Source organism: Monodelphis domestica, chromosome 2, assembly GCF_027887165.1.
Source record: "Monodelphis domestica isolate mMonDom1 chromosome 2, mMonDom1.pri, whole genome shotgun sequence".
Lineage (NCBI taxonomy): Eukaryota > Metazoa > Chordata > Mammalia > Didelphimorphia > Didelphidae > Monodelphis > Monodelphis domestica.
The window spans coordinates 163,455,749-163,464,044 of record NC_077228.1 but is presented as its reverse complement, the minus strand read 5'-3'; the positions used below and the strand labels follow the sequence as shown (position 1 = coordinate 163,464,044).

At 39.4% G+C, this 8,296-nt stretch overlaps 1 protein-coding gene across 7 annotated transcripts in view; it reads right to left on the bottom strand.

Annotated features, from left to right (window-relative positions):
* LOC100029567 (intelectin-1-like) overlaps positions 1-8,296 on the bottom strand; it is a 100,014-nt gene that overhangs the window by 51,065 nt on the left and 40,653 nt on the right. For 4 of the 7 annotated variants that reach the window (XR_008916273.1, XR_008916276.1, XR_008916271.1 and 1 more), the window contains 2 exons: positions 1,509-1,595; positions 690-1,368 (listed from right to left, as the gene is read on the bottom strand). The gene's annotated coding sequence lies outside the window, so the exon portion shown is untranslated. Of the gene's footprint in view, positions 1-365; positions 1,369-1,508; positions 1,596-8,296 lie in introns of all 7 variants that reach the window. The other 3 variants (XR_008916275.1, XR_008916272.1, XR_008916274.1) reach the window with 2 other exon arrangements.

Genomic DNA, 8,296 nt, shown 5'->3' with positions numbered 1-8,296 from the left:
TGCCTCAGAGCTAGAGAAGAAAATAGCAAACCATTTCAATAGGTCTGCCCAGAAAACCCCGATTGGGATCAGGAAGGGCAGACATGACTGAAATGACTCAACAACAACAGCAAGAGTAGCCAAGAAAGAGAAGAAAGAGGGGCAAGAGATGGTGGAAGAAAATAAAATGGAAAAAACCAAGGATGATGCAAGTTTATTGCTTTCTGTCCTCTCTGAATTGAGTCTGCTAAAACTCCATTAGGATTGCCATCTCCTAGACAAACATCTGGTTGCCACAGTTGGGATGAGATGGGCTGAAAAGTGGCTAGGTTTGCACTTTGAAGAACCTGGCATCCCAGAGCCAGCCTGACTTTGTCTTTACTTACCAGTTAACAGTGGACAGTATATTTTGATTTCCTTTCAGCACTGAGGTATGGTTCCATTTAAAGCAGCACAGGCTGGTTGTACAGGCATGAATAGATTTGGGTCTCAAAAACATAAAGAGAATGCTTACAGTTACTGGTTTGCACAAGTTCCCACCACAGAGCAGAGGGTCTTGGTTTCATCTGTCCTTCTTGAAGATATCAGGGCTCATTCTCATTCCTTATCATTTTTTTAAGCCCTTACCTTCCATTTTAGAAATCATGCTAAGTATTGGTTCTAAGGCAGAAGAAAGGAAAGGGCTAGGAAAGTGGTGTTAAGTGACTTACCTAGATTGACCCAAGAGAGAAGGTGTCCAGTTTGGGGGTCCATGTAAGGATTTGTTGAAGTCACATTTGAACCTAGGACCTCCACACTCCAGGCCTGGCTCTCTATCCACTGAACTGTCTAGCTGTCCCTAATCACTCCCATTGTGACACGTTTTCTAAAGCATTCCGTCCCATGAAGTCATTTTTATTTAGAATATATTTCCATGGTTACATGTCTCATAATCACCCCCTCTTTTTCCTCCCCCTCCCAAAGCCGACAAGCAATTCCACTGAGTTATGCATGTATCATTGTTCAAAACCTATTTCCATGTTATTCATATTTCCAGTAGAGTGATCTTTTCACATCAAAACCTTAATCACATCCCAATTGCACTATGTAGTCAATCATATATTTTTCTAATGCATTACTGGTCCTACAGCTCTTTCTCTGGATGTGGAGAGTGTTCTTTCTCATGAATCCCTCAGAGTTCTCCTGGATCATTACACGTCTCTTACATTCAACTGTGACATAACATATCCGCCTCTGTGTAAAACATTCTTCTTGTTCTGCTCCTTTTGCTCTGCATCAATTCCTGGAGGTCATTTCAGTTCACATGTCTCTTGTCTTGTCTCAGAACTTGTCTCAGAACTCAGAAAGCAGCTGTCTCAAATTTGAGGTAGGATGTGGGCACTCTTCTGACTAAAAAAACAATATCAACAACAAAAAAAAAAACCCTGACATCATCCTCAAGACAGTTCCAGTTCCTTCTCTCCCTTATGGGCTCTCTGAATACATCATCAGATGAAGAGCCGAATTTGCTAGCAGGAAATTGGACTTACCATGTGCAAAGCCCTCTTTGGTCAGCAGCATCAGGAGCAGCAATGTAGAAAGCCACATCATTATCTTCTCAATGCAAACAGTTGTCACTGCAAAGAGAGGTTAGAGACTATTATTTCCCATTCTACAAACTACTTCCTCTGGCACTGACCCCAGGCTTAGAAGTCCTTTGAGAGAGCAATTCAGGACCTTGGCCTCCTATCCTGGGACATACTTTGAGAGTGCTGGTAAATATTTTACAACCAGCTCTTGGAAGAAATAAATAAATGCACCCATACACAAAATACATATTTAAATGATTAGCATATGTGCATATATATGTGCATATAAAATGCTATAATATATTATATACATATATTTTTAATGTATGCCAGACACACTTAAATTAAATCTGCATTATTGACATTTTCTCTTTAAGTTTAGGCAATCAACAAAACAAGACATCGGGTTCTGATTTATAGGATTTGTTGATTTCCTTGCTATAAATGCTCTGATTAAAATGTTCATCCCTGTCTGGACCTTCCACCTTGAGGTTGGGACAGACATGAAACCTCAGCCATCACCATTCCTTCCCTTCCAGTACCTGAGGCCCACAGAGCTGTGACTTTCTTGACTTATTGCCTCCTCACAGCTTCAGAGAAAGCTGTGTTCTGTGACTGTCCCTCCTCTGAGTGAGGTTTCTCCCTTGTTGGGGGTGAAAAACTCAGTCCTTTATAGAGCTCTGCCCCCAATAACCTGTTCTGCTGCCCCTCCCCTCAGACACTGGTCAATGAGGAGAATTAAGTCTTTTCTTCCCACGAATAACTTTGGCCCATAGGACCAGGGTCCTTGCCCCCAAAGCTTCACTCTAGCAGAAAGTATGGCATTGGGAAGTAGCCAAAATTTACCTGCCCTGAGGGTCTTCTTTTACCTTTAGTAGCATATGGTAGCTAAAGAAGACAATAGGGAAAGAGCAAAACTTCAGAGTATTTTCAAAGGATCCAAGCAACCTGTTCAAATTCAGGATGGATGCAGTAGAAGAATCTCTCTGGTGTTATCACAAAAACTGATAATATTTGTATTGATCTAACAATTTCCCTATAGAAATGCCAATGTGGACAAATGCTTTAATGAAAGAAAACCAGCTCTTTCTCCTGTACTCTCTAAGTTGGCATCAATTTGTAAAGGCATTTATTGTCTACTCTTTAAATTGTAGGGAATGCACGTCTCAACAATCCTAAATTCTTCAATACTTTTTGTTGAATTGTTTGTTTGATTGAATTCTTTATTGTATCAGTCCCAACCAGTGAATAGTTTTGCTCTGTTCTAGAAAGAAGAATAGGCCTAGGCATTCTTTGCTGTGGGCTTAGGCAGTGTCAAAACTCATTTCATGGGATTTTCCTCACTGTTGAAGGCTTATTTTTTAGTGCTCTCTGTGCCTGTGTGAAGGGTGAAGTTGGTATGGCTTAGAGCCATCCTGGCGAGCCTATGGAATGCATGCCAAAAAAGACACACAGAGTCCTCTGTGTGAAGGGTGAAGTTGGTATGGCTTAGAGCCATCCTGGCAAGCCTATGGAATGCATGCCAAAAAAGACACATAGAGTCCTTTCTTTAGCCATGCCTACAGTCAAACCACCAGGGTTTGTTAGAAAGTCAGAGGGTCTTAGAGCAGAGCTTTTACCCTCCCCCTTTCCATGTGCCTGAGGATGTTTCTCACTTTATCTGTGCCTCTGCCTGGCAACCCAATGGAAGCACTTCTTCCCTCCCCTGTCTGGGAAGGTGGCTCACATGCTTTGTGAGGGTGTTGACAGAAGCTTTTTGAGTTTGTGGTGAAGTTGGATAGAAGCTACGTTTGAGGGAAACAGAGGTCAGAGTGTAGCACATGGGTGGAGGGGAACAGAGCTGCTCTATTTATTACTACTTAATATCATACTAGAAATATGAGCAGTAGTAATTAGAGAAGAAAAAAGAAATAGAAGGGATTAAAGAAGGCAGTGAGGAATCTAAATTATCACTCTTTGCAGATGATATGATGGTATCCTTAGAGAATCTGAGAAAATCAACTAAAAACTAGTGGAAATAATCACTTTAGCAAAGTTGCAGGATACAAAATAAACCCATTGGGAAAAAATACAAGTTTGCAGATTCTCTTCAGGCTCCTGAAGGGAAAGACTCTGTGGGGAAACCCAACATGTTCAGAAGCTGTCATATTGATCATCTCCCTAACCCTATTTTACTACATTTGACACTTTTGGAAACTTTCTCTTGAGCATTATCTGGGACTCTTCTTGGTGAATCTGAAATGTCTCACGCCTATTGGGAGGGTTTGTTCACCCTGTGTTATCTGGTAAATTTTCATATGTATACTTTCTCTGATTTATGTTTTGCTCTTGCCTTAGATAAGTGGGTTTATCTGCCACATGTATTCATTATAGAACAAGTATTTGTTGGTTAGGATATCCAGCTTTGAATATATAGCTTGGGAATCTCACATTTCCTTAAGGGATAAAGATCAGAGGGAAGCTGGGTGGCTTAGTGGATTGAGAGTCAGGCCTAGAGACAAGAGGTCCTATGTTCAAATTTGGCCTCAGATACTTCCTAGCTGTGTGACCCTGGGAAAATCACTTAACCCTCATTGCCTAGCCCTTACCACTCATCTGCCTTTGATTCTAAGAAAAGATAAGAATCAGATTTTTTTAAAAAGTGAGAAAGGGAGGAATGACCTACTTGTACGAAAATATTTATAGCAGCCCTTCTGGGGTGGCAAAGAATTAAACATATAGCATATAATGATGATATAATACTTATTGTGCAATAAGAAATATTGAACAGGATGATTTCAGAAAGAGCTTCATGAAATGATAAAGAGAATCATGTGAAGTGATATATATATATATATATATATATATATATATATATATATATATATATATAACCCAGATCAAATTGCTTACCATCTCCAGAAATGGGGAGCGAAGAAAGGAAAGGGATGATTCGGATCTTATAATTTCAGAAAACTTATGTGGAAAATTGTTAATTAGATGCACCTGGTGAAATGAAATATCTTTTTTTAAAAAGGGATAAGGATCAGAGGTTCAACTGAAATCTAACAGTTATTTGTCCTAGCTTATTAGTAACCTACTCATAAGAACACACTTGGGCAAAACATGACAAAATCACCTAACGTGAATGACAATTCTTGAAGAGAGGACTAACAAGTTTGTAGAACTGTACTGATGAATAAATCATTTTACCTAGTCTGACAGGTAAAATCTAGCAGTAGGAAAAAAGAAAGCCATTTCCAAAGAAATGGAAGTGACAAGGATATGAAGGTGTGACCATTGCCCATGCTTCTACTCAGACAGAAAAGAATATTTCACTTTCCATTGAATTCAGCAAATCTTTATAAAGCACCTATCATGTGCACAGCCTGGAAACACAGACCTGGAAACACAGAGAAAGAAACAAAACAGACCCTGGCCTCAAGGAACTTACATTTTCCCATGGAAATAAAATATATAGTCACCTAGAAATAGGTACAAAGTAATTTCTGGAGGAAAATAGACAGAGGAAGTGACACCCAAGGTGAGCCTTGAAGGAATATATGTATTCTGAGAGGCAGGCAGCAATGAGGAATAGGTACTTTCTTGGAATGGAGGATGTGTAAAATGAAAATAAGTATTAATTCTCAGGAAAAAAAATTTGAATTATAACCCCAATAAAAAGCACAGTTTTAAAAGGCACAATTTTTGTCCTGACTGGGAGGGGGAACATGGAGCTAAGTTTATCTAAGGCTTCAGTCTGGGAACAAGTCCAGGAATGAGGCTAACAAAGGAACACAGAGGAACTTTCTTGAAGATATCATCTTCCCTTGCAAATGTATCTCCCTGAACTTATCTCACTGTCCCAAGCCTGGTTATGAGTACAGTCTGTAAAATCATGATTCTGATAAGTGGAATAAAAAAGAGAGGAACAAGGGAACTCTTGGAGAATGAAACTTTTGTTGGAGGTTCAATCATGTGCTCAAAGACTAACATCACAGAGGGGAGTGTTTTAAGGGGGAGATAGGGTTATTTTTTGAAGGTTTGGACTTGATTGTTTAAGAGTCTGGTCACCAGGAATTTAATTAATTCCAAAGAGATTTATTTACAATTTATTTACAAATTGTAGAAAGAGTAAAGTAAGAAATCAGACAGAGGAGAAGGTAAAATATCTAGCCTAAACACTAAATAATTTATATCTGGCCCCCTGGCTCAACCCAGGCGGGGAAGTTTAGTACTCAACCAAATAGACCTCAGACCTTGTAGCCCAGGACCAAAGGAAGTTTCTTCAGAAAAACCTAGCAGTTAAGAGTCAGCTTTTCACTTACCATATGTCAGTCCAGTCAGGAACAGGGTCTCAGGTCCATTCAACAGATCCTTCTGCCCCTCTTCACCAGCCTCAACTCAAAATCATGAAGAATTTAATTCCTTCAGGAAGTTGTCACTCCTTTTTAAAGGCATTTTCTCGGGTCACTTCCTATGTCTTCCCCTAATTTTGCATCTACCAATCACAGTTGACATTCTGCTCTAGGACTGCCCAGAAGGCAGTCAATAGATTCTGATTCATCACCCATTATTGCACATGTGGGTCACAGACCTCCCACTCAATGATTAAGTGGGATGTTTACACTTTTGGTGATTGGATCTAAAAATGGGCAGCTCTCCATACTCAATTTTAAGTAGGGTGTTCTAAAAATAGTCAGGGGTTTCAATTTAATCTTCAGAATCAGGGGAGAGTTAACTAATTTAATATTATAATCAGGGTAGAGTTAAATTTAATCTTCACCATGTGAACATGTGTAGAAATGTATTCTGTTTGTATAATGTCATTTTGTTTGATCACAAATGACTTATAAATTTGTACTGTGGACTAAATTAATATTCAGGTGAAATGGATAAGCTAATGTACTGAAAATATAATGTGTAAATAATGTTAAAAAGAAGAATAATCTGGGTTCTTCTGAGCTACTAATTAGCAGGTAAAAAAAAACCTGGTAGAGTGAAGTTTATTTAAATAATGAATGCTGAAAAGCATGTAGAAGAAGATGAGAGGAATATTGGATTAGACTATAATGGACATGTAAGGTCAAGTAATATAAGTATGAAAGATGCAGAAGGCAAAACAGATAATTCTCTTCTACTTTGAGTAGAGGCTTTGAAGAGAAATAGAGTGAATGTTTTGAGACTAGTGTAAGGATAGAGGAATAATGGATAGGGAAAAATGCAAAGGTTGTCTCTAAAAGGAAGAGAGGAGAATTTAGCCATAAACCCTGGAAAAGATTCTAGAAGAGGAAGCTCTGCAGAAGGGGGTTTGGGGAGATAACAGAGAAAAAACTGTCAATCCTGAACTGTCCTTTATCTGAGGTAGAAGTGAGAATAGCCACTCCATCAACTCCTGGGAACTAATTAGTTTTGTGGAAAAACTAGGAGGTTCTTGGGTTTGGAAGAATACCTAGTAGGAAATCTGTGTTTCCCTGAAGTGCTGTGAACAATCTAGCTGTGGACAATTTGGCCAAGGTAAACCAAAGGATTTCACATCTGGGACTTTGGGTTTTACCTAAGAAGCCAACCCCAGGCTTGGGGAAGGACTCAATCCATCTGTGAGTCCAATTTCCTTAGCCTTTTAGAGATAATCTGGGATATTTAGTTTGGCTAAGTAAGTAGATGATTTTGGGGGGTTAGAAAAAAGCGGGAAGTGGCTAAGAAGGGTTTAAAGAAGATCCAAAGAGGTCTCTCATGAGAAGAGCCTAGAAAGTGGGAGGAAATAGAGCCATGTAGAGTTAGGACCTTACCTACCATTTTCCTAACCTCAATAAGTAAAATAACCTGGCTTTCCTATAGTCTAAAGGGGTTGTGCTTTAGTGGCCCTGGGAAGGTCCTAGGTGGATTTTTTCATCATCAATCCATCTATGTTCTTCCCAATCAATATATCTCCTTTGGCAGGTATATTTCTTTTTCACTAGTAATTTTAAGCAATTAGCTATCTCATTTAACCACTATCAAGAAGGATGGGCAAGCCCTCATAGAACTGAGTATTCTCAGAGAACTGAATACATTGTAATAAGTGGGAATAAAATCTTTTTCAATTAGATATATTGTCAAGTAAGAAGAGTCTGGTTAAATTTATGGTTGGACTGAATGTTTAATTGGTTGCCAGGGATTTAATTTCTAAATCCACAAAATATAATTACTCTAGAAAAATGGAATGTATGGTAGTTTATTTTACAATAGAGGGAAGATATTAAGGAAGAGAGAAAAGAGGAGAGAGAGAGCAAGAGCTCCGACTTCCTCTGAGCCAGGTAGAAATTGTAAGGCCTCAGCCAGGGGAATGGAATCTCAAGATGATGAGCCTTTCTAGGAGGCTCACACCTCCAGAAAGGGCAAGGAGGGAAGTCAGCCTTTACACTCACCACATTGTCAGTTCAATCAGCAGATTCTTCATCTGCCTCAACTCCAACAGGCTATACTCTAAGTGCGTCTCCTCACTCCAAGTCTCTCTTCACTCCAAACAACTCTCTTTACTCCAAGTGTCTCTCTTCACTCCAAGTCACTCCCTTCAAGTGTCCTGTGTGTCTCTCTGTTTCCACTTTTAAAGACCTTTTTCTCTTGGGTCACTTCCCCTAAAATTTTACATCTACCAATCACGCCCAACGCTCTACTCCAAGACTGCCCCATCTTTCACACATGGATCACAGACCTCTCACTCAATGTATAAAATGGGTGTGTAGAAAGGAATTTAGACTGACAGTTTGTGGGGGGAGGGCCCAACT